The following is a 26,948-nucleotide window of genomic DNA, read 5'->3' as shown; positions in this document are numbered from 1 at the left end:
GTGGAGGCACCATAGTTTAATCAGCCAATCCTCTCTTCTTGGACATTTATGTTGTTTCTAATTTCAGAAAGATTTGATGGAAGAAGTGGAGAAGTCAGCCTAATGAAAGTTAGATATTGACAAGTTTCTGAATATCCAATCTCCATTAGTACAGTGCTCTGCCATTTTCCAGGTACTTCTAAGTACATTACATCTCATTTCCACAGCAATCTTGTGAGGTAGACTAGACATGAGGATGTCTTAAGCATCTCCATCTTCTTCATTATCTGCTAGAATTAGTCTCCATGAGTGGGAATAAAACAACCTTTCTAAGCCAATCCCTATTTTCAGCCCAATTCTCTATCGCTTCTTAAGTGTATTTCCATCATAATATACAAAGTGCTCCTTGCTAGCAGAGTGACCTTGAACAAGTTACTTAAATTCCTTAAGTATTCCTTCCCTCCTCTGTAGAACAGAGATACAATGGAGCCTATGCATAGGGTGGAATGGGGACCAGGTGAAACGAAGCATGTCAACCGCTAGCAGTGTTTGCCCCACAGTAAGACAGAGTAAATACTACCATCTTATTTTTATAACGTCACTAATATTCTTTTTATGCTTTTATGTTGAATGTATTTGGTGAAAATTTTTAAATAATTTCATGTAATCTTAGCACGCAGAGATAACCCCTCTTTGGGCATATTTTCTTCCTTGATTTATGTGTGTAGCTACATGTAAGGTCTGTACAACAAAACAGCACAGACTGGGTGGCTTAAACTACAGAAATTTATTTATCATGGTTCTTGAGAGTGAGAAATCCAAGATCAAGGTGCCAGCAGATTTGGTTGCTGGTGAGAGCTCTCTTCCTGGCTTGCAGGTGGCCACCTTCTTGCTGTGTCCTTATAGCGGGATATGCACTCTGGTCTCTCTTCCTCTTCTTATGAGAACACTAATGCCATCATAAGCACCTCTATCATGACTTCATCTAAAGCTAATTACCTCCCAAAAGACCCACCTCCAAATACCACCACACTGGGCATCAGGGCTTCCACAATATGAAATTTAGGGAGACACAACATCATTCCACAACAGGGGATTTTACAAATAGGGTGATCCTGTAACCTGCCTTTTACCTAAAACCAGGGGTCAGTTAAAAAACTAAACTTTTTCTAAAAAGAGCCAGACAGTAGACATTGCAGGCTTTGTGAGTCCTATGGTCTATGTCACAACAATTCAATTCTACCATACAAAAGCAGCTACAATGCAGCAACACAGCAATGTAAACAGCATAAATGAGGACCTACGGCTGTGTTTATTTATGAACAGTGAAATCCAGTTTCATATAATTTTTCACAAAATATAATTTTTCCTTTCGTTTTCTTCAGCCATTTGAATCACAGGCCCTGTACTAAATAGTATGTCATGAAAATTATTGAAATGCTTCAAGAAATCCAGAAATCTACAGGATGGAGGATTGGGCATGATGGATATCAGAGAATAGGTTAGAGGAGACTTTGTTTTGACCCAGCCATGGCAGCACAGCAATCTGAATTGTGAATGTTTCTATATCAGGATTGAGTGTTGCAGAGCAGAGGTCAGCAGGTGCCAAAAGACTCACACTGCCTTACCTTCCTGGCCAGCACTGGCTGCCTGCCTCGGCAAGGGAGGTGAAGTTCAGAAGTTCCCAGGTATAAAAAGGAGGTTAAAATCCTTAGCAGACCATGACCAGCCAGGATGGCCTCGCTTGCTGACTGAGATTCTGCTCAGACCACTCTGTCCCTGGATTGTTAGTGCTGAGGGATTGGTTGTCACACTGAGACCTGGAAAAGTGCCCATCCCTAGAAAAAGGCCAAGAGTCTAGGAGTTCCTTCTAGAATTCTACATTTAAGTTCTTCAAACTTTCTCTTCTCAGTTTGCCCATCTGATAAATGGGGATGTTAACATCTCAGCCCTTTGAGTGGCCCATTGGGCTCAGGGACTCTGGGCGGCTTTCTCAGCTGGTCATGATGGTTCTCGTATACCTCTGTGGTGGTCATGTGCTTTAACATTAGTGCTCAGTAGCCTGGGTGAAAGTACAGCCAGATTTATGGATTCACTGGAGGCAGGGACTGGGGGTGGGTGCAGCCTCTCTGCAAGGGTTGTCTTTCTTATTTGACCACATGCATTGTTGGAGCCAAGTTAATTGCCTGTGTTTGCTTCCTGTGGAAATATTTCACAAGACACCCTGTCAGCATGGGCCCAGCATTTGCACTTGTGTTTTGCTGATCCATTTAGCTTTGAAAATTTGGGCCAAGACCAAATCTTCCATACAGGTCTGTGGGCTGTGACCATAGCCCTCAGCTGTTTGCTGTGTTGTTCCAGTTTCATAGATTTAGCCTTGTGAGGGGAGAAAAAATATGGGCCACGATTACTTTTTTTAAAGGACTCAGTTCTTTATGCTACAGATTGAATTCTCTGTTCCTAACCGTGGGGCCTCGAAGGACCTACCTTGTCACCTACTTGCTATGTGGTCTCAGGCAAAAGCCTTGACCTTCTCTGCCTTAGTTTCCTCATCTGTAAAATGGGGGTGATTTCTTCTCTACAGCCTGCTAAGGATTTTAGAGAAATCAGATGAGCTAATAGCCCTGAAAAATCTTTGAAAAAGTAAAAAGTGCTATATATTTGTAACTGTGAACTCACAAAAATTAATGGCTTTAGAACTCTCTGGGGGGTCTCATAATTCCAAGCTGAATCCAAAAGAAATTCTCTCAAAGTATCTGCCCTTAGATGGGGCGGGGGGGAAATGCCAGAAAAGGATATAAGAACAGAATGTTCTGGTCCTAGAGTGCATCTTAAGGAATTTGAGATTCTCATCCTGAAGACAGTAGCAAAGCATTGAAGGCTTTCACCTGGAAGTGGGTGAATCCCATGGTGATGGGCAGAGCGGGCTGGAGCCAGGAGAAAGATCTGAATCCTGGGGCATGTCGTCTAAAGCTCTGCTGGCAGTTATTGGTGGAGAGAATTAAACCACAGGAAGTATTGAGAACCCACAGCTTCCTTGTAGGACATCTGCCTCTTTCCAAAGCCTCCACAGGCTCTAGAAGAGATAGGAATCAGCTGCCAGCACAGTGGCTGCTTGGCTTCCATTTTAAAAATCTCAGAGTATCCAAGGACATTCCAAGGACGATGGCCCTGGATCCATTCACTCATTTGTCCATCTGCCCATCCGTCGACGTCATGAGCATCCATTTTCCCATTCAGGTTGGGAGACCTTGACCTGTGGGGCATGAGGTTCTGTGCAGAGGGAAATAGAAGGCCCAGATGGCTAGCCATCGGGCAGAGCTTGTATAAAAGCACATCATTCTTTACAAACAAAACAAACCAGACCTAAGAAAGCATTTCATTGAGATAGGATTGGATTGGAAATCTGTCCTTTAAATGGACCGATAGTGGAGTAGGATGAGCCAGCCCGGCCCCACTGGCTTTGGTCCTTGCAGTTCCCCACCTCACCTTCCTCTTTGCCCCAGCTCCACTGCTTTCCCGGTACCTGCGGTATCTGCTGAGGTGCCCCACCCTGCCCTGTACCTGGAGTGTCTGGGTCTTCCAGACTTCTGGATTTGAAAGTTCTTTCATGGGAGGAGAGATTTGGTCTTCTTTACCCTCTATAGGTTCCGACAGCACAAAGGGAATGCTGAATGCTGACAATTCAGTCCAGAATTATAACATTCTTAGCTGCGCCTGTCATCAAAGAAGTGGGGGACAATTTGTCTCTTAGCTTTCAACTTTGGAGAGCTTTGCCAGACAACTTTGGGGAGTACACCTAGTAGGTAATCAAGAAAGACGAGTTACGTTAAATTTCTACAATATGCCAATTCAGCAAAACTTGGAATACCCACTAAGTGCCAGATGTTCTAGGCGCTGTGAATATCCAAAAGCACAGGTGGGCTCCTTTCCTTAAGTAGCCCTCAGCCTGACACACCAAAGCTCTCCTTGGCCGTCATGAACTCATGAGAGAATCAAAGAGCATGCTGAAGGCCAGAATGAGGTCTGGGAGATAAAAGAGCTGAGAAAGATACTGTCAAGTCCACACCCACCATGAGCAGACAAGAGGCCGCTAGCAAAAAGTTTATATTATTACCTAAATGTGAATGTTTAAATAAGGAAGGCAAGGTTTCTATTATTTGCTTGGTTTAAAAGCCAAAGTCCAGTGGAGTATGATTTCATGTTTGCCCAGATTACTCAGAAGTAGAAGTCTTCCCAGCTGTTCATCTTTGCTCCAGTGGTGGAGGTGGCGGCATTGCGTGCCAGTATCACAAGACCACGCCAAGTTTCCTGGTATTAATCCTCTATTGGAGGGCATTTCCTGGTAGACTCTCATGCCAGACATATTTTAATAAGGGAGTCTGTGACACTGCTTGCTCTAGGGAAGTTACTCATTTTATCCTGTGGGTGGTTTTATTTTTGGGAGATGAACAGCAGAGGGAGGGATGCATTTTGCAAAGAATAAATCAGTCGTTTGTGATCCAGTTCTGTTTATTACCCGACAGACTAGTAGTTCAAAGATTTCAATTCCAGAATTTCTTGGTTGCTACTTCTGAGCATAGGTTCTTTACACCAAACCCCCAACCTTCTTGAGGAGGAAAAGGAAAACACTTTTCCGCGTTGATATCTGTGATATTTGGGTAGGTGAAAGACAATATGCAGAGCTGTCTTTGAACCTACCGTTACCTAAGAATAGGCATTGAACAGCATGAGAATACTGTGCCCTTTGGCCAGTTAAATTAAATATGTTTTAATAAATGCTTTGCAGAGTAAAGGTAAATGATCATTTACTCTCACATCCTCTTATGACCTGGAATGATGCCTTACGTGGAAACAAGGGGTTCCCATGTCTTACCTAAGAGGCTAAGGAAATCCAAAGGGGGGCTTCCCATTTTAAATCCACATGATGCCAAGATGTTCATCCAAAGACACATCCAGGAGGAGCAACAGCTTCCTACCTTTCACTTACGTGGATGTCCGTATTGCTGCGGTGTCTTTTCTGTTGCTTCTTCTGTGATTATGAAGCAGACACTGACCTGTGATCCACTTCAAGTCCTCACCACTGTGCTGTCCTGCAAGAACCATGCTGAAGAAGAGCCAATTTTCCCTAGGCTTCTGCTAACCATGCCTAAGGTCTGCGGACCTTTGGTATGGTTAAACATATTCAAGTCTCCTGAAAGGTGAGACTCAAGGATACAGAGTCTTCGGTCAAACATATTCAAGTCTCTTGAAAGGTAAGACTCAAGGATACAGATTTATGGCTTCCTAAGAGCCCATCATCCCTTCACGCTTTACCAGTTTGGGACCTTGTTTCCAAGGATGTTTATAGCTTCCTTCAAGTATGGATAGCAAGTTGTGCATGGCCTGCCTGTCAAGACACCTGGGCCATCCCTAGTGTCTTGGCCATTACCATTGCTAACAGCAGTGATCATGAATGGTACCCAAAAGGGAATCACAAAAAGTGGCCACATATCTTACTAGGAGGACTCAGGTTCAGGACTCAAGAGGAGGCCCCCAACATTCCTGAAACGACATGGAAGGACTTTGTCTCAGCTAAGCAATGCTGACTCCCCTTGGGACCCAAGTCAAGGTCAATGAAAAGCAGCACATCAACATGAGAAGAGCATGAGTTTTAGGGTCACATAGCTCTGGGTTCAAATCCTGGATCCATACTTACTTTGGGCAAGCCACTTGACCTGTTAGAGTCTGAGTATCCTCATCTGTAAAATGAGGTTGTTTAAACCTAAGCGCTGCTTCAGAGCAAACATCACCAATGACTAAAATAATATAGCTAGACTCTGCTCCCAGATCCTCTTTGCTTTTCCTTTTTCCAGAATCTTCTCCCTCATCCCACAAATCATCCCTTGCAAGGACAGTCACAGCATGCAATTATCATTGCCACTTGACATGTATAATCATTTTTGTGGTGCTTCCACTTCTACTTCCATATTTAATTGTGTGACTGACAGGACTAGAAAGGTGAGCCCTCTGGCTCCCAGTCCGGTTCCTTCTCCATCACCCCACACAGCAACACCACATCCTGCCCACACAGCCTCATTTTCCTTCAAAAGACTACATGGGACCCAACAGCTCCCAGAGTCTGGATGTGATTCTAGGCAGCTTAGGTATGGAGGGCGGAGATGAGGCACACACACCTGCAAAAAGAAAAATAGGGTACTTGAAAATCACAAGAAGAGCTCTTGGCTGCTGTGCAGTGCTCCAGCCGAGTGGTTCTCCACTCCAGGAGGACGTTCTGAAGCTGGGAAATGAGATCTGTGCTGTCTTAGGAGCCCACAGCAAAGGGGAGGACATAAGGGTCTTCTTGAGGAGTTAGGCTATGTGCTTGCAGCCCAGGGCCCCAGTCATTTGTCTGATTACCTTCCCTACTTCTTGAGAGAGTCACCGTGTTTGATCTAAAAAGAAAGGAGATTTCCAAATGAGGACTCTCACAGCAATATATTGATTTCCAGCAGGTGCGGTTTTGAGACAGTTTGTACTGCATGCTCTCTCCAGCTCTCAGTGTGCCTCGGACCCTATTGATTCTAGTTGGCTTTGATTCTGCCTTAGCATCCCGGGCAAGCACAGTTCTCCTGGCCCAAGAAGAGAAAATAAAGGTAGAGTGGCTCATCAGGGTAACATCCCTGCACTACAGCTGTCAACCACACCAGGGGTGTGATTCCTCCCACTGCCGAGGACTCTGGCTAAGACACTGGTGTGACTTAGAGCCCTTAGAGCATTCATTTCTCATTGTTTAGAGAACCATCTTCATCCTCCCTGGAGGATGCACCCCAAGGTGGGAGTGCACCCCAAGGTGGGAGTGACGTCTGGTAGTTCTGCTTGTTCATAGTCAACTCAGTCATCTGTTGGAGAGAGAGAGAGAGCGAGCAAGAAAGAGAGAAAGAGGAGGGGAGAGAGGAAGGAAGCGGGAAAGGAGGGAAGAAGATAAGGCAAGACAAAGCAAAAGAGAGAGAGTGTGCGCTTTTTCTCTAGCCCCTTAGGAATTTACTCTCAGCAGGGGCTTAGCTTGGCTGGTTTTGCCAATGACTCCCTTGCACTTTGCAGATTCTGGATATACGTTTCCCTTAAGACTGGTTGTCTGCAGAATAGGGGAAACAAACCAGCACCCCCATAAATCAGCAGAGGTCACTGCCAAGAGCTTTGTACTCTTGCTGTCCCTGGTAATGATAAACTCATTGCATTTGGGAAATGGCCAAAGACCCTGAGTCCAATCTTAATTCTCATTCCCAGAAAAATCTCAGCTCTCTGTTTACCCACCCCCTGTTTACTGTCTTTGTGTTTCCTAGACAAAGCTGGCAAGGAGGAAAGAACACAGTTCCATAACTAGATCATCAAAGGCGGCCTTTTGTTGCTTGAGGCAGGAATTGTGGGGCAGGAGAGAGTCACAGGTCCCTAGGCTGTGGGAAAGAGAGGTCCAGGCCAGAGGGAGGCTGAGGCCATGGGCTGTGCATGGGGTGTGGGAGATCCACAGAGGTTCTCAGATTCTGTTTTTCTCACCTGCACCTTGAATCTGCTATTATTGCTTTGGTTAGTTTTCCCTTGAAGAATGGCTGAGGTTACAATGGTGGTCAAGGGCTAGCAATGGGATTGGCATGGTAAGACTACCTCACAGGACTCATCCTCCAATAGGCTGTGTCCTTATCCTCTTATCTTTCTCCCCACACCATCCTCACCTTGGTACCTGGCTTTGGAGTTGGCCACATGATATGGAGAAGATGAGAGTGGTGCCCAGGCTGCCCCTCTGACCCACATGACCTCTGCTGCCCTTTCCTCCTTGCCCCTTGATTGTCTTTCTCCTCTGATTGATGAGACTCTCCCTCCCCGCAATTCCCACAGAATTAGGAGACATATTTCTGTCTGTCTACTTAGATCTTTCCACCTTGATGAGAATCTTTCTGGTTGATAGACCACGATTCCCCACTTGTAGCAGGATAGGTCATCCCCACCCACACCCATTCGTACTCTGTGCCTCTACTTCATCTCTGCAGCCCTTAGCTGAATTGGCTAAATGCATCTTTTTGCAAAGCCTATCTTGCCTAGCTGGATCTAAGCTTTATGACAGTAGGGACTTATTTGTCTTATTCAGGCTGTTATCTCAGTGTCTGACACAGTGCCCTGGCACCTAGTAAATGCTCAATAAATATTTGCTGAATATCATTTTGATTCCATGTTAGGCATCTGCTTTATCCTGCTCTGTTTTGATGGACAAGTTCTTTCTCTTCATGAACCAGGCTTTTCCTCCCCACAGTGAGTCTACAGGAACTAGCTGGATCAAAGGGGAAATTTGGTGCTGAGCCAGAAGAGCTGGCTAGGAAAGGTTTCCTCACTTCTCATGGGGCAGCAGAGGGGTACTATGAGATAATGACTGGGGATTTCAATTCCTTTGAGAAGTCAGAACAAGAGGCAAGGAACTGTTGCGTTGGAGAAGGGTCTGGAGAGGGTCCAGGCACTATGATAGGCCTTTCCAGATGACTCAGGAGCCACCTGGCTCTGTCAGCCAGAAAGAAGTAATGCTTGACACAAGGAGACAGTGTGTCATTTTTACTCTCGACTAACATTTGTACCTAAGCTTTAAATGTTAGAACAGTTTGACCGGGTGTGGTGGCTCACGCCTGTAATCCCAGCACTTTGGGAGGCCAAGGCAGGTGAATCACTTGAGGCCAGGGGTTCGAGACCAGCCTGGCCAAGAGGGTGTGAAACAGTGTCTCTACTAAAAAAATATATAAAAAGTAGCCAGGCGCGGCGATGCATGCTTGTAATCCCAGCTACTTGGAGGCTGAGGCAGGAGGATTGCTTGAACTCATGAGGCAGAGATTGCAGTGAGCTGAAATCACACCACTGCATTCCAGCCTGGGGAACAGTGTAAAGATTCCATAAAAAAAAAAAAAAGTTAGAACAATTTAAAGAGACAACAAATTAAAGCAAAGACCAAGGATAGCCCTCAGCCCGGGCTCCAAGACCATTAGGGATGGATGAGCCAAGATACTCATGTTACTCTGGACTGAGTGTAATCCTCACTCTCCTTCTATGCAGAGAGCAGGAGTTTGATGCAATCATAAACCCAAACAAGTATGTAGCCAGTAAACTTGCTGAACATTAAATTCAAACAGACATTTCAGTGAACATGTATATTTGACTAACATCTGACCCTGTGCTAGACACTATGCATCTATAAAAGATAAACACATTGTTCCTCAGGGCACTTAAACAAGAGTGGGCTGGATTTTTGTCTGAAATTTTCAGAAAAATACTTAGTGAAGTATGTTCCCACTAAGTTTGTTAAATCAGAATACGTCTGGACTATCCAAGTAGTCTCAGAACCAGGCCACTATTTGAGGTCAGGCATGGTGGCTCACACCTATAATCCCAGCACTTTGGAAGGCTAAGGCAAGTGAATCACTTGAGGCCAGGAGTTCGAGACCAGCCTGGCCAACAAGGCAAAACGTCATCTCTACTAAAAATATAAAAATTAGCGGGGTGTGACGGTGTGTGCCGGTAATCCCAGCTACTCAGGTGGCTGAGACATGAGAATCACTTGAACCCAGGAGGCAGAGGTTGCAGTGAACTTAGATCGCACCACCACACTGCAGCCTGAGTGACAGAGTGAGACTTTGTCTCACAAGAAAAAAAAAAGAACCAAGCCACTACTTAATTTCATTTGACTCCTTCCAGTGGGTTTATTCAATTTGTAAAAAACACAAATTGAAGGTTTGTGGCAACCCTGCGTCAAGCAAATCTATCAGCACCATTTTTCCAATAGCATGTGCTCATTCTTTGTCTATGTCACAATTTGATAATTCTTGTAACATCAAGCTTTTTTTACTATTATTATATTTTTATGGTTGCCTATGATTGGTGATCTTTGACGTTACTATTTTAATTGCCCTGGGGGTGCCCACCTGCACCTGTATGAGACAATAAGCTTCATCGATACATGTTGTGTGTGTTTGTTTTCTGACTGCTCTACCAACCAGCCATCCGCCCATCTCTTTCCCACTCGTTGGGTCTCTCTATTCCCTGAAATGACAACAATATTGAAAGAAACAGGGATGAACAATATTGAAATTGGGCTGATTAATAACTCTGCAATGGTCTCTAAGTGTTCAAGTAGGAGAAATGTCTCTAACTTTAAATTAAAAACCAGAAATGATTACACTTAGTGAGGAAGGCATGTTGAAAGCCAAGATAGGGTGAAAGCAAGTCCCTTTGTGCCAAACAGCCAAGTTATGAATGCAAAGAAAAGGTTATTGAAGATTAAACATGCTACTCCAGTGAACACACAAATGATAAGAAAGCAAACAACCTTATTGCTGACGTGGAGACAGTTTTAGTGGTCTGAATAGAAGATCAAATCAGCTGCAACATTTTCTTAAGCCAAAGCCTAATCCAGAGCAAGGACCTATCTCACTTCAATTCTGTGAAGGCTGAAAGAGGTGAGGAAGCTGCAGAAGAAAAGTTTGAAGCTAGCAGAGGTTGGTTCATGTGGTTTACAAAAAGAAGCCAAGTCTGTAACATAAAAGTGCAAAGTGAAACAGCAAGTGCTGATATAGAAGCTGCAGCAAGTTATCCAGAAGATCTAGCTAAGATCAATGATGAAGGTAGCTATGCTAAACAACAGATTTGCAGTGTAGATTAAACAGCTTTATATTGGGAGAAGATAAATCTAGAGTTTCCATAGCGAGAGAAGAGAAGTCAATGCCTGGCTTAAAAGTTTCGAAGGACCAGCTGACTCTCCTGCTAGGGACTAATGCAGCTGATGACTATAAGTTGAAGCCAGTGCTCATTTATTATTCTGAAAATCCTAGAGCCTTTAAGAATGATGCTAAATCTTTTCTGCCTGTGTTCTATACATGGAACAACAAAGTCTGGATGGCAGCACATCTGTTTGCAGCATGGTTTACTGAATACTTTAAGGTCACTGTTGAGACCTACTGCTGAGGAAAAAAATATTTCTTTCCAAATAATCACTGTTCATTGACAGTGCACCAAGCCATGCAAGAGTTCTGATGGAGAAGTACAGGGAGATTAATGTTTTCATGACTGCTAACAGAACAACCATTCTGTAGCCTATGGATCAAGAAGTAATTTCAACTTTTTAAGTCTTATTATTTAAGAAATACATATCATAAAGCTATAGCTGTCACAGAGAGTGATTCCTCTAATGCATTTAGGCAAAGTAAATCATAGCCCTTCTAGAAACAATTCACCATTCTGGATGCCATTAAGAACATTTGTGTTTCATGGAAAGAAGTAAAAATATTGACATTAATGGGAGTTGGGAAGAAGTTGATTCCAGCCTTCATGGATGACTTTGAGAAGTTCAAGATCCCAGTGAAGAAAGTAACTGCAGATGTGGTTGAAATAGCAAGAGAACTAGAATTAGAAATAGAGCCTGAGGATGTGACTGAATTGCTACAACCTCAGGATCAAACTTTAATGAATGAAACGTTGCTTCCTATGGAAGAGTAAAGAAAGTGGTTTCTTGAGATGGAATCTACTCCTAATGTAGATGCTGCGAACATTGTTGAGATGACAACAAAGAATTTAGAATATTACATCAACTTAGTTGATAAAGCAGCAGCAGGATTTGACGGACTGCAATTTTGAAAGAAGTTCTTATGTGGGTAAAATGCTATCAAATAGCATCACGTGCTACAGACAAATCTTTTGTGAGTCAATTGATGTAACAAACTTCATTGTCTTATTTTAAGAAATTGCCACAGTCACCCCAGCCTTCAGCAGTCACCACCCTAATCAGTCAGCATCCAACAACATCAAGACAAGACCCTCCCCCAGCAAAATTATTATGACTTGCCAAAGGCTCAGTTGGTCTTTAGCATTTTAACAATAAACTATTTTTTCATTAAGGTACATACCTTGGTTTTTTAGACATAATGTTATTACATACATCATGACTCCATATAGTGTAATCATAACTTTTATGTGTACTGGGAAATCAAGTATTTCTTATGAATTGCTTTATTGTGATGGTCTGGTGGTACCAAACCCACAATATCTCCAAGGTCTCCCTACATAAGTGAAGACATGTGATATTTGTCTTTCTGTACCTGACTTATTTCACTTAACATCATATTCTCCAGGCTTATTCATGTTGTCACAAATGACAGGATTTCCTTCTTTGCTAAGGCCAAATAGTATTCTATTACGCGTATATACCTCATTGCCTTTATCCATTTGCCTGTTCATTGATGGACGTATAGGTTGACTCCATATCTTGTCTACTGTGCTCTCCCTTTCTTTTGTGCTGGGTAAGGAGTGAGTCTTGGTGAATCCTTATCATTGCTCTGGCTTTTTCTGGCCAGGCATCTCTAAAATATGTCCCCCAGCTGATGGGAAATCTCTGCCTCCTCCTTCCATGCTCTCCCTGGAAAGAGCACCCAAGGAAGAGGCCTTTAATGACCAGTCCTGCCTCTCAGCTGAGCACTCTCTTCTTCCCTGACCAACTCTCCATTCCCCCCACCACTAGGGCTCTTGTCTGGCTTCATGGGAAGAACAATGAGCATACATGGGGGAAGATGCTTCCTCCACCAGGCCAGCCACTAACTAATGAGCCTACCCTCCCTAATGAAGGCCAGCCTCCCCCCTAACACATTCTCTCTTGGAACAGCCAAGCTTTCCTATGCAGCTGAGCTGAATTCCACTTCAATGGATAAATAAATAATCTTTTGTCCACTGACAAGACCTCTTTTCTAATGGACCAGGATTTTCCTGCCCTTGGTGAGGACAGATCTGTTTGGAAGGGACCACAAGACTCTAGGAACTGGCTGGGAATCAGGGGTGAAATTATTTTCCAAGGCCAGAATGTATAATAAATGCCCCTGGGGGCTGAGGAGAAGAGATGGCACCTTGCTGCAGTACCTGCCCCCCTTGGGTGTTAGTTACATGTCCTATGATGTGGTTGCCAAGAACTCCTTCCAGAACGAGGTGGTGGCCCTGAAGTAAACAAAGTGATCCAACTGCATTATTTGCCTGTTTGGTTTTTTGTTGTTGTTGTTGTTGTTATACTTTAAGTTCTGGGGTACATGTGCAGAACGTGCAGGTTTGTTACATAGGTATACACATGCCATGATGGTTTGCTGCATCCATTACCCCATCATCTACATTAGATATTTCTTCTAATGCTATCCCTCTCCTAGCTTCCAACCTGCTGCTCTCCCTGCCCTAGCCCCCTAACCCTGACAGGCCCCAGTGTGTGATGTTCCCCTCCTTCTGTCCATGTGTTCTCATTGGTAACACCCACTTATGAGTGAGAACATGTGGTGTTTGGTTTTCTGTTCTTGTGTCAGTTTGCTGAGAATAATGGTTTCCAGCCTTATCCATTTCCCTGCAAAGGACATGAACTCATCCTTTTTTATGGCTGCATGGTATTCCATGGCATATATGTGCCACATTTTCTTTATCCAATCTATCATTCATAGGCATTTGAGTTGGTTCCAAGTCTTTGCTATTGTGAACATTGCCACAATAAACATAGGTGTGCATGTGTCTTTATAATAGAATGGTTTATAATCCTTTGGGTATATACCCAGTAATGGGATTGCTGGGTCAAATGGTATTTCTATTTCCAGATCCTTGAGGAATCACCACACTGTCTTCCACAGTGGTTGAACTAATTTACACTCCCACCAACAGTGTAAAAGTGTTCCCATTTCTCCACATCCTCTCCAGTATCTGTTGTCTCCTGATTTTTTTAATGATCACCATTCTAACTGGTGTGAGATAGTATCTCAATGTGGTTTTGATTTGCATTTCTCTAATGACTAGTGATGATGAGCTTTTTTTCATACGTTTGTTGGCTGCATAAATGTCTTCTTTTGAGAAATGCCTCTTCCTATCCTTTGCCTACTTTTTGATGGGTTTTTTTTTTCTTGTAAATTTATTTAAGTTCTTTGCAGATTCTATATATTAGCCCTTTGTCAGATGGATAGATTACAAAAATTTTTTCCCATTCTAGTGATTGCTGATTCATGCTAATGATAGTTTCTTTTGCTATGCACACGCTCTTAAGTTTAATTAGATTCCATTTGTCTATTTTGGCTTTTGTTGCCATTGCTTTTGGTGTTTTAGTCATGAAGTCCTTGTCCATGCCTATGTACTGAATGGTATTGCCTAGGTTTTCTTCTAGGGTTTTTATGGTGTTAGATCTTATGTTTAAATCTTTAATCCATCTGGAGTTAATTTTTGTATAAGGTGTAAGGAAGAGATCCAGTTTCAGCTTCCTGCATATGGCTAGCCAGTTTTCTCAACACCATTTATTAAATAGGGAATCGTTTCCCCACTGCTTGTTTTTGTCAGGTTTGTCAAAGATCACATGGTTGTAGATGTGTGGCATTATTTCTGAGGCCTCTGTTCTGTTCCATAGGTCTGTCTCTGTTTTGGTACTGGTACCATGCTGTTTTGATTACTATAGCCTTGTAGCATAGTTTGAAGTCAGGTAGTGTGATGCCTCCAGCTTTGTTCTTTTTACTTAGAATTGACTTGGCTATGCAGGCTCTCTTTTGGTTCCGTATGAAGTTTAAGGTGGTTTTTACAATTCTGTGAAGAAAGTCAATGGCAGCTTGATGGGGATAGCATTGAAACTATAAATTACTTTGGGTAGTATGGCCATTTTCATGATATTGATTCTTCCTAACTATAAGCATGGAATGTTTTTCCATCTGTTTGTTTCCTCTATTATTTCCTTGAGAAGTAGTTTGTAGTTATCCTTGAAGAGGTCCTTCACATCCCTTGTTAGAAAATCCCTGGGTATTTTATTCTCTTTGTAGTAATTGTCAATGGGAGTTCACTCATGATTTGGCTCTCTGTTTGTCTGTTATTGGTGTATTGGAATGCTTGTGATTCTTGCGCATTGATTTTGTATCCTGAGACTTTTCCGAAGTTGCTTATCAGCTTAAGGAGATTTTGGGCCGAGACGATGGGGTCTTCTAAATATACAATCATGTGGTCTGCAAATAGACACAATTTGACCTCCTCTTTTCCTAATGGAATACCCTTTAGTTCTTTTTCTTGCCTGATTGCCCTAGCCAGAACTTCCAATACTATGTTGAATAAGAGAAGTGAGAGAGAGCATCTTTGTCTTGTGCCAGTTTTCAAAAGGAATGCTTCCAGTGTTTGCCCATTCAGTATGATATTGGCTGTGGGTTTGTCATAAATAACTCTTATTATTTTGAGATATGTTCCATCAATACCTAGTTTGAGAGTTTTTAGCATAAAGGGGTGTTGAATTTTTGTCAAAGGCCTTCTCTGCATCTATTGAGATAATCATGTGGTTTTTGTCTTTGGTTCTGTTTATGTGATGGATTACGTTTATAGATTTGCGTATGCCAAACCAGCCTTGCATCCCAGAAATGAAGCTGACTTGATCATGATGGATAAGCTTTTTGATGTGCTGTTGGATTCGGCTTGCCAGTATTTTATTGAAGATTTTCGCATCAATGTTCATCATGGATATTGGCCTGAAATTTTCTTTCTTAGTTGTGTCTCTGCCAGGCTTTTGGTATCAGGATGATGTTGGTCTCATAAAATGAGTTAGGGAGGATTCCCTCTTTTTGTATTCTTTGGAATAGTTTCAGAAGGAATGGTATCAGCTTCTCTTTGTACCTCTGGTAGAATTTGGCTGTGAACCCGTCTGGTCCTGGACCTTTTTTTGGTTGGTAGCCTATTAATTGCTGCCTCTATTTCAGACCTTGCTGTTGGTCTATTCAGGGATTCGGCTTCTTCCTGGTTTAGTCTTGGAAGGATATAAGTGTTCAGGAATTTATTGATTTCTTCTAGATTTAGTGGTTTATTGGCATAGAGGTGTTTGTAGTAATCTCTGACAGTAGTTTGGGATTGGTGGTGATATTGCCTTTATCATTTTTTATTGCTTCTTTTTGATTTTTCTTCTTTTTTTTTTTTCTTAATTGGTTTAGTGGTCTATTTTTTTTTTTTTTTTTTTTTAAAAAAAAAAAAAAAAAAAAAAACCAGCTCCTGGATTTACTGATTTTTCGAAGGACTTTTTGTGTCTTTATCTTCTTCAGTTCTGCTCTGATCTTAGTTATTTCTTGTCTTCTGCTAGGTTTTGAATTTGTCTGATCTTGCTCCTCTGGTTCTTTTAGTTGTGATGTTAGGATGTCAATTTTAAATCTTTCCTCAATTCTCTTGTGGGCATTTAGTGCCATAAATTCTCCTCTACACACTGCTTTAAATGTGCCCCAGAGATTCTGGTACGTTGTGTCTTTGTTCTCGTTGGTTTTGAAGAACATCTTTACTTCTGCCTTCATTTCATTATTTATCCAGCAGTCATTCAGGAGCAGGTTGTTCAGTTTCCATGAAGTTGTGTGGTTTTGAGTGAGTTTCTTAATCCTGAGTTCTAATTTGATTGCACTGTGGTCTGAGAGACTGTTATGATTTTCATTCTTTTTGCATTTGCTGAGGAGTGTTTTACTTCCAATTATGTGGTCAATTTTAGAATAAGTGTGATGTGGTGCTGAGAAGAATGTATATTCTATGGACTTGGGGTGGAGAGTTCTGTAGATGTCTATTAGGTCCACTTGGTACAGAGCTGAGTTTAGGTCCTGGATATCCTTGTTAATTTTCTGTCTCGTTGATCTGTCCAGTATTGACAGTGGGGTTAAAGTCTCCCACTATTATTGTGTGGGAGTCTAAGTCCTTTGTACATCATTAAGAACTGGCTTTATGTATCTGGGTGCTCCTGTACTGGGTGCATATATATTTAGGATAGTTAGCTCTTTTTGTTGCATTGATCCCTTTACCATTATGTAATGCTCTTCTTTGTCTCTCTCTTTTTTTTTTAATTGCATTTTAGGTTTTGGGGTACATGTGAAGAACATGTAAGATTGTTGCAAAGGTACACTCATGGCCGTGTGGTTTGCTGCCTTCCTCCCCATCACCTATATCTGGCATTTGTCCCCATGTTATCCCTCCCCAACACCCCACACCCCACTGTCCTCCCCTATTTCCCCCACACAGACCCCGTGTGTGATGCTCCCCTCCCTGTGTCCATGCATTCTCATTATTCAACACCTGCATGTGACTGAGAACATGTGGTGTTTGATTTTCTGTTCTTGTGTCAGTTTGCTGAGAATGATGGTTTCCAGGTTCATCTATGTTCCTACAAAGGACACGAACTCATCTTTTTTGATGGCTGCATAGTATTCCATGGTGTATATGTGCCACATTTTCCCTGTCCAGTCTATCATCGATGGGCATTTGGGTTGGTTCCAAGTCTTTGCTATTGTAAACAGTGCCACAGTGAACATTTGTGTGCATGTGTCCTTATAATAGAACAATTTATAATCCTTTGGCTATATACCCAGTAATGGGATTGCTGGGTCAAATGGAATTTCTATTTCTAGGTCCTTGAGGAATCACCACACTGTCTCCCACAATGGTTGAACTAATTTACACTCCCGCCAACAGTGTAAAAGTGTTCCTATTTCTCCACATCCTCTCCAGCATCTTTTGTCTCCATGTTTTTTAACGATCACCATTCTAACTGGCGTGAGATGGTACCACAACATAGTTATGATTTGCATTTCTCTAATGACCAGTAATAATGAGCATTTTTTCATACGTTTGTTGGCCTTATGTATGTCTTCTTTTGTAACGTGTCTGTTCATATCCTTCACCCACTTTTGAATGGGCTTGTTTTGTTCTTGTAAATCTGTTTTAGTTCTTTGTAGATTCTGGATATCAGCCCTTTGTCAGATGGGTAGATTGCAAAAATTTTTTCCCATTCTGTTGGTTGCCGATTCACTCTAATGACTATTTGTTTTGCTGTGCAGAAGCTGTGGAGTTACATTAGGTCCCATTTGTCTATTTTGGCTTTTGTTGCCAATGCTTTTGGTGCTTTAGTCATGAAGTCCTTGCCTATGCCTATGTCCTGAATGGTTTTGCCTAGGTTTTCTTCTAGGGTTTTTATGGTGTTAGGTCTTATGTTTAAGTCTTTAATCTATCTGGAGTTAATTTTAGTGTAAGGTGTCAGGAAGGGGTCCAGTTTCTGCTTTCTGCACATGGCTAGCCAGTTTTCCCAACACCATTTATTAAACAGGGAATCCTTTCCCCATTTGCTTGTTTTTGTTAGGTTTATCAAAGATCAGATGGTTGTAGATGTGTGACGTTGCCTCTGAGGCCTCTGTTCTGTTCCATAGGTCTGTCTCTCTTTTGGTACCAGTACCATGCTGTTTCGATTACTATAGCCTTGTAGCATAGTTTGAAGTCAGGTAGTGTGATGCCTCCAGCTTTGTTCTTTTTGCTTAGAATTGACTTGACTATGTGGACTCTCTTTTGGTTCCATATGAAGTTTAAGGTGGCTTTTTCCAGTTCTGTAAAGAAGGTCATTGGTAGCTTGATGGGGATAGCATTGAATCTGTAAATTACTTTAGGCAGTATGGCCATTTTCATGATATTGATTCTTTCTAACCATGATCATGGAATGTTTCTCCATCTGTCTTTGTCCTCTCTTATTTCATTGAGCAGTGGTTTGTAGTTCTCCTTGAAGAGGTCCTTTACGTTCCTTGTTAGTTGTATTCCTAGGTATTTTATTCTCTTTGTAGCAATTGTGAATGGCAGTTCATTCTTGATTTGGCTCTCTTTAAGTCTGTTATTGGTGTATAGGAATGCTTGTGATTTTTGCACATTGATTTTGTATCCTGAGACTTTGCTGAAGTTGCTTATCAGTTTCAGGAGATTTTTGGCTGAGAAAATGGGGTCTTCTAAATATACAATCATGTTGTATGCAAATAGAGACAATCTGACTTCCTCCTTTTCTAACTGAATACCCTTTATTTCTTTTTCTTGCCTGATTGCTCTGGCTAGAACTTCCAATACTATATTGAATAGGAGTGGTGAGAGAGGGCATCCTTGTCTAGTGCCAGATTTCAAAGGAAATACTTCCAGTTTTTGCCCATTCAGTATGATATTGGCTGTGGGTTTGTTGTAAATAGCTTTTATTATTTTGAGATACATTCTGTTGATACCTAGTTTATTGAGAGTTTTTAGCATAAAGCGCTGTTGAATTTTGTTGATGGCCTTCTCTGCATCTATTGAGATAATCGTGGTTTTTGTCTTTTGTTCTGTTTATGTGGTGAATTACATTTATAGACTTGCCTATGTTGAACCAGCCTTGCATCCCTGGGATGAAGCCTACTTGATTATGGTGGATAAGCTTTTTGATGTGCTGTTGCAATTGGTTTGCCAGTATTTTAATGAAGATTTTTCATCTATGTTCATCATGGATATTGACCTGAAGTTTTCTTTTCTTGCTGAGTCTCTGCCAGGTTTTGGTATCAGGATGATGGTCTCATAAAATGATTTGGGAAGGATTCCCTCTTCTTGGATTATTTGGAACAGTTTCAGAAGGAATGGTACCAGTTCTTCTTTGTATGTCTGGTAGAATTCGGCTGTAAACCCTTCTGGACCTGGGCTTTTTTTGGGTGGTAGGCTGTCAATTACTGCCTCAACTTCAGCCCCTGTTATTGGTCTATTCAGGGTCTCGACTTCTTCCTGATTTAGGCTTGGGAGGATGCAAGTGTCCAGGAATTTATCCATTTCTTCCAGGTTTACTAGTTTATGTGCCTAGAGTTGTTTGTAATAATCTCTGATGATGGCTTTTATTTCTGTGGAATCTGTGGTGATACCCCTTTATCATTTTTTATTGCATCTATTTAATTATTCTTTTCTTTTTTATTAATCTGGCTAGTGGTCTATTTTATTGATCTTTTCAAAAAACCATCTCCTGGATTTATTGATTTTTTGAAGGGTTTTTTGTGTCTCTGTCTCCTTCAGTTCTGCTCTGATCTTAGTTATTTCTTGTCTTCTGCTAGGTTTTGAGTTTTTTTTATCTTCCTCCTCTAGCTCTTTCAATTTTTACAATAGTGTGTAGATTTTAGATCTTTCCTTGCTTCTCATGTGGGCATTTATTGCTATATATTTTCCTCTAGACACTGCTTTAAATATGTCCCAGAGATTCTCGTACATTGTGTATTCATTCTCATTGGTTTCAAAGAACATCTTTATTTCTGCCTTCATTTCATTGTTTATCCAGTCAGCATTCAAGAGCCGGTTGTGCAGTTTCAATGAAGCCGTGCGGTTCTGAGTTAGTTTCTGAATTCTGAGTTCTAATTTGATTGCACTATGGTCTAAGAGACTGTTTTTTATTATTTCCTTTCTTTTGCATTTGCTGAGGAGTGATTTACTTCCAATTATGTGGTCAATTTTAGAGTAGGTGTGATGTGGTGCTGAGAAGAATGTATATTCTGTGGATTTGGGGTGGAGAGTTCTGTAAATGTCTGTTAGGTTTGCTTGGTCCAGGTCTGAGTTCAAGTCCTGGATATCCTTGTTAATTTTCTGTCTCATTGATCTGTCTAATATTGACAGTGGAGTGTTAAAGTCTCCCACTATTATTGTGTGGGAGTCTAAGTCTCTTTGTAAGTAATTAAGAACTTGCTTTACGTATCTGGGTGCTCCTGTATTGGGTGCCTATATATTTAGGATCGTTAGCTGTTCTTGCTGCATTGATCCTTTTACCATTATGTAATGTCCTTCTTTGTCTCTTTTGATCTTTCTTGGTTTAAAGTCTGTTTTATCAGAGATTAGGATTGCAACTCCTGCTTTTTTCTGCTCTCTATTTGCTTGGTAAATCTTCCTCCATCCCTTTATTTTGAGCCTTTGTGTATCTTTGCATGTGAGATGGGTTTCCTGGATACAGCACACTGATGGGTTTTGGCTTTTTATCCAATTTGCCAGTCTGTGTCTTTTGATTCGGGCATTTAGCCCATTTACATTTAGGGTTAATATTGTTATGTGTGAATTTGATCCTGCCATTTTGATGCTAGCTGGCTGTTTTGCCCATTAGTTGATGCAGTTTCTTCATTGTGTCAATGTTCTTTATCATTTGGTATGTTTTTGGAGTGGCTGGTACTGCTCATTCTTTTCTATGTTTAGTGCTTCTTTCAGGAGCTCTTGTAAAGCAGGCCTGGTGGTGATGAAATCTCTGAGTAATTGCTTGTTTGTAAAGGATTTTATTTCTCCTTCAATTATGAAGCTTAGTTTGGCTGGATATGAAATTCTGGGTTGAAATTTCTTTTCTTTAAGGATGTTGAATATTGGCCCCCACTGTCTTCTGGCTTGTAGGGTTTCTGCTGAGAGATTCACTGTGAGTCTGATGGGCTTCCCTTTGTGGGTAACCTGACCTTTCTCTCTGGCTGCCCTTAGCATTTTTTCCTTCATTTCAACCCTGGTGAATCTGACGATTATATGTCTCGGGGTTGCTCTTCTCGAAGGATATCTTTGTGGTGTTTTCTGTATTTCCTGGACTTGAATATTGGCCTTCCTTGCTAGGTTGGTGACATTTTCCTGGATAATATCCTGAAGAGTGTTTTCCAGGTTGGATTCATTATCTTCGTCACATTCAGGTACACCTATCAAACATAGGACTTTTCACATAGTTCCATATTTCTTGGAGACTTTGTTCATTTCTTTTTACCCTTTTTTCTCTAATCTTGACTTCTCATTTTGTTTCATTGAGTTGATCTTCTATCTCTGATATCCTTTCTTCTCCTTGGTCAATTCAGCTATTGAAAGTTGTGTATGCTTCATGAAGTTCTTGTGTTGTGTTTTTCAGCTCCATCAATTCATTTATATCCCTAAGCTGTTTATTCTCATTAGCATTTCATCAAACCTGTTTTCAAGGTTCTTAGTTTCTTTGCATTGGGTTAGAACATGTTCCTTTAGCTCAGAGAAGTTTCTTATTACCCATCTTCTGAAGCCTGTTGCTGTCAATTCATCAGACTCATTCTCCATCCAGCCTTGTTCCCTTGCTGGTGAGGAGTTGTGATCCCTTGGAGGAGGAGAAGCGTTCTGGTTTTGGCTGTTTTCATCCTTTTTGCACTGGTTTCTTCCCATCTTTATGGATTTATTTACCTGTGATCTTTGTAGTTATTGACTTTCAGATGGGGTCTCTGAGTGGATGTCCAGTTTGTTGATGATGAAGTTATTTCTTTCTGTCTCTTAGTTTCCCTTCTAACAGTCAGGCCCCTCTGCTGTAGGACTGCTGGAGGTGCATTCCAGGCCCTGTTTGCCTGGGGATCACCTGCAGCAGCTGCAGAACAGTAAGGGCTGCTGCCAGTTTCTTCTTCTGCTATCTTTGTCCCAGAAGGTTACCCATCAGATGTCAGTCTGAGCTCTCCTTTATGAGATGACTCTTTGGATATACAGGGGTCAGGGAGCTGCTTGAGGAGACAGTCTGTCCTTTATAGGAGCTCAAGTGCTGAGCTGTGAGCTCCGTTGTTCCATTCAGAGCTGCTGGGCAGGTATGTGTAAGTCTGCTGCAGCACAACTCATAAATGCCTTTTTTTTTCCCTAGGTGCTCTGTCCCAGGAAGGTAGGGCTTTATTTATAAGTTTTTGTTGTGCTGTTGCCTTTTTTCAGGGCTGCCCTGCCCAGCGACAAGGCAGCCTAGTCATAGTCTGCCTGCAGAGGCTTTGCTAAGCTGCCGATGGGCTCTGCCCAGCTGCTGTGTGGACTTCCCTGCAGTCCTGTTTATCAGGGTATAGTTAGAACTGCCTCGGCAATGGCAGCCTGCCTCTGTAATGGCAGACTGTCTCTGCAATGGTGGACTGCCTTGGCAATGGCGGGCCACCTCAGCAATGGAGGACTACCTCGGTAGTGATGGACTGCCTTGGTAATGGCTGTCTGCCTCAGTAATGGCAGACTGTCTCTATAATGGCGGACTGCCTCAGTAGTGGCAGATTGCCTCGGTAATGGCAGACTGCCTCAGTAATGGTGGACTGCCTCAATAATGGTGGACGCCCCTCCCCCACAGAGCTGGACTATCCCGGGTTCAGCTGTGCTTGCTGTGAAACTCTCAATCCAGAGCGTTTCAGATTGCTGTTTTTTGTGGGGGTGGGACTGGCTGAGCCTGATCACCTGGCTCCCTGCCTCAGACCCCTTTTTTTTCTCAGTTGAATGGGTGACTCTGTCTCCCAGGCGTCCCAGTCACCAGTTGAAATGGTGCCCAGATTTACACGATTTCTTGTGCATAGACCCACTGCACCAGCTGAAACAGCCTCTGGAGACTTGTGGCGCTTTTTCGCCAAGGAATCTCCTGGCCTGGCTCCCTGTTTCAGTCCCCTTTTTTTTTTCAGTTGAATGGGTGACTCTGTCTCCCAGGCTTTCCAGTCACCTGTTGAAAAGGCGCCCGGATCTGTGTGATTTCCCAAGCAGTGACCCACTGTGCTGGCTGAAACAGCTGTGCTGGAGATTTGTGGCACTTTTTCGTCCAGGAATCTCCTGGCCTGGCTCCATGTTTCAGTCCCCTTTTTATCAGTTGAACAGGCAACTCTGTCTCCCAGGCGCTCCAATCGCCAACTAAAACAGTGCCCAGACCCATGTATTTTGTGTAGAGACCTGCCAAAACAGCCACCCTGGCGACCCGTGGGGCTCCTCCACCCAGGAATCTCCTGGTCTGTGGGCAATAAAAATCCATCTGGAAATGCAGTGTCCACTCACCCTCCACACTCTTGCTGGGAGCTGCAGCTAATTGGCCATCTTGGATCCCTCCCTGTACGACATTACTGCCTTTGTCTCTTTTGATCTTTGTTGGTTTAAAGTCTGTTTCATCAGAGACTAGGATTGCAACCCCTGCTTTTTTTTTTTGCTCTCCATTTGCTTGGTAAATCTTCCTCCATCCCTTTATTTTGAGCCTGTGTGTATATTTCCACATGAGATGGGTCTCCTGGATGTAGCACACTAAAGGGTCTTGACTCTTTATCCAATTTGCCAGTCTGTGTCTTTTGATTGGGGCATTTAGCTCATTTACATTTAGGGTTAATATTGTTGTGTGTGAATTGATCCTACCATATTGATGCTAGCTGGTTGTTCTGCCTGTTAGTTGATGCTCTTTACAATTTGGTATGTTTTTGCAGTGGCTGGTACTGGTTGTTCCTTTCCATGTTCAGTGCTTCCTTCAGAAGCTCTTATAAGGCAGGCCTGGTGGTGATTAAATCTCTCAGCAGTTGCTTGTCCATAAAGAATTTTATTTCTCCTTCACTTTTGAAGCTTAGTTTGGCTGGATATGAAATTCTGGGTTGAAAGTTCTTTTCTTTAACGATGTTGAATATTGGCCCCCACTCTCTTCAGGATTATAGGGTTTCTGCCAAGATATCCACTGTGAGTCTGTTGGGCTTCCCTTTGTGGGTAATCCAACCATGCTCTCTGGCTGCCTTTAGCATTTTTTCCTTCATATCCACCCTGGTGTATCTGAAGACTGTGTGTCTTGGGGTTGCTCTTCTCGAAGGATCTCTTTGTGGTGTTCTCTATATTTCCTGAATTTGAATGTTGGCCTGCCTTGCTAGGTTGGGGAAGTTCTCCTACATAATATCCTGAAGAGTGTTTTCCAACTTGGTTTCATTCTTCCTGTCACTTTCAGGTACACTGATCAAACATAGACTTGGTCTTTTCACATAATCCCATTGTTCTTGGAGACTTTGTTCATTTCTTTTCACTTTTTTTTTCTCTAACTTTGCCTTCTTGCTTTATTTCATTGAGTTGATCTTCAATCCCTAATATCCTTTCTTCTGCTTAATTGATTTGGCTATTGAAACTTGTGTATGCTTCACAAAGTTCTCGTGCTGTGTTTTTCAGCTCCATCAAGTCGTTTATGTTTTTCTCTATGCTGGTTATTCTAGTTAGCATTTCATCTAACCTTTTTTCAAGGTTCTTAGTTTCCTTCTATTGGGTTAGAACATGCTCCTTTAGCTCAGAGAAGTTTGTTATTATGCACTTTCTGAAGCCTGCTTCTGTCAATTCATCAAACTCATTCTCCATCCAGTTTTGTTCCCTTGCTGGCAAGGAGTAGTGATCCCTTGGAAGAGAAGAGGCATTCTGGTTTTTGGAGGTTTCAGCCTTTTGGCACTGGTTTTTTCCCATCTTCATGGATTTATCTACCTTTGATCTTTGCAGTTTCTGACCTTTGGATGGGGTCTCTGAGTGGACTTTTCTGTTGATGTTGAACCTATTTCTTTCTGTTAGTTTTCCTTCTAATAGGCCCCTCTGCTGGAGTTTGCTGGAGATCCACTCCAGAAACTGCTTGCCTGGGAATCACCTGTGGGGGCTGCAGAATAGCAAAGATTGCTGCCTCTTCCTTCCTCTGGAAGCTTCCTCCCAGAAGGGTACCTGCCATATGTCAGCTTGAGCTCTCCTGTATGAGGTGTCTCCCAGTCAGGATACATGGGGATCAGGGAGCCACTTAAGGAGGCAATCTGTCCCTTATTGGAGCTTGAGCACTGTGCTGGGAGATCCATTGCTCCCTTCAGAGCTACCAGGCAGGGATGTTTAAGTCTGCTGAAGTTGAACCCACAACCACCCCTTTTCCCTGGTGCTCTGTCCTAGGAAGGTGGGTGTTTTATTGATAAAATAAATAAAACAACCCTGACAGACTGCTGCATTTTTTCAGAGATGCCCTGCCCAACAAGATGGGAGTCTAGTGACTGTCTGCCTGCAGAGGCCTTGTTGAGCTGCTGTGGGCTCCACCCAGTTATTGTGTAAACTTCCCAGGGGCTTTGCCTACATAGATGAGGTTAAAACTGCCTACCAGAGCCTCAGCAATGGTGGACCCCCTTCCCCTACTGAGCTCGAATGTCCCAGGTCGAGCTGCTGTGCTGGCTGCAAGAATTTCAAGCCAGTGGATCTTAGCTTGCTGGTCTTCATGGAGGTGGGACCTGCCAAGCCAGATCTCTAGGCTCTCTGGCTTCAGCCCCCTTTTTCAGGGGAATGAGTGGCTCTGTCTCATTGATGTTCCAGGTGCTACTGGGATATAAGGAAAACAAAACAAACAAACAAACAAAAAAAACGCTGCAGCTAAAATGGCCACCCAGTTTTGTGCTGGAAACCTGGGGTGCTGGTGTTGTAGGCACCAGAGGGAATCTCCTGGTCTGTGGGTTGTGAAGACCGAAGACCATGGGAAAAGCACAGTATCTGAGCCAGAATGCCAGAGTGTCGGGAAAAGTCCCTAATGGCTTCGTTGGCTAGAAGAGGAAGTTCTCCAGCCCCTTGTGTTTCCCAGGTGAGGTGATGCCCCACCCTGCTTCGGCTCACCCTCCTTGGGCTGCACCCACTGTCTAACCAGTCCCAATGAGATGAACCTGGAACCTCAGTTGGAAATGCAGAGATCACTTGCCTTCTGCATCCCTCTCTCTGGGAACTGCGCTTTGGAGCTGTTCCTATTGGGCCATCTTGGCAGAAATCCCAGTTGCCTGTTTTTTGTGGTTTTTTTTTTTTTTTCAGTTAAACTTTTTGAGATACATATTGATTCTGATGCAGTTGTAAGAAATAATGTGCTGTTTACCCAATTTTCCCCAACAGCAACATCTTGCAAAACTATAGTAACAGTATCACAGCTGTGAGATGGACATGGCTACAATCCCCTGACTTTATTCATCTCTCAACTTTACTTGTACCCCATGTATGTGTGCATTTAGTTCTATACAACTTTATCATGTGGGTTAAGAGATGTCAAAATACAGAACCATTCTGTCACCACAAAGATACTTCCTGTTGCCTTTTATAACCATACCTCCCTCACTCCCTGTCCTTACTCATCTCTAACCCCAGCAACACTAATCTGCTCTTTATCTAATTTGTCATTTCAAGAATGTTACATACATGAAATAATATAGTTGATAATCTGGAGCGTGGCTTTTTCACTCATAATTCCCTTGAGATCATCCAAGCTGTTGGGTGTAAGAGCAGTTTGTTCCTTCTCATTGCCGTGTCTGGTTGTAATCATTAAGCACCCCAACATGACACCCAAGTCCAGTTACAAATCCCTTGGGATATGATTCTCAGGGATCTTTTGTTTGGTGCTTCGGAGTTTGGGGGTGTGGGGGTGGAACATGCTGCCAGTTTTT

At 42.5% G+C, this 26,948-nt stretch overlaps 1 protein-coding gene and 1 long non-coding RNA gene across 12 annotated transcripts in view; one reads left to right on the top strand and one right to left on the bottom strand.

The window, feature by feature from the left end:
- RGS6 (regulator of G protein signaling 6) overlaps positions 1 to 26,948 on the top strand; it is a 627,092-nt gene that overhangs the window by 574,398 nt on the left and 25,746 nt on the right. The gene's annotated exons all lie outside the window — the stretch shown is intronic.
- The window catches only part of LOC116528489, an 85,894-nt gene continuing 59,810 nt past the window's right edge, over positions 865 to 26,948 (bottom strand). Inside the window, exons 4-5 of the long non-coding RNA XR_004259061.1 lie at positions 2,868 to 6,155; positions 865 to 2,355 (exon numbers count right to left, since the gene is read on the bottom strand). This is a non-coding gene — a long non-coding RNA (uncharacterized LOC116528489). The remainder of the gene's footprint in view (positions 2,356 to 2,867; positions 6,156 to 26,948) is intronic.

The sequence above is a fragment of the Sapajus apella genome, unplaced genomic scaffold (genome assembly GCF_009761245.1).
Source record: "Sapajus apella isolate SASKATOON/1434 unplaced genomic scaffold, GSC_monkey_1.0 scaffold59, whole genome shotgun sequence".
Taxonomy (NCBI): domain Eukaryota; kingdom Metazoa; phylum Chordata; class Mammalia; order Primates; family Cebidae; genus Sapajus; species Sapajus apella.
This window is presented reverse-complemented; position numbering and strand designations above follow the sequence as displayed.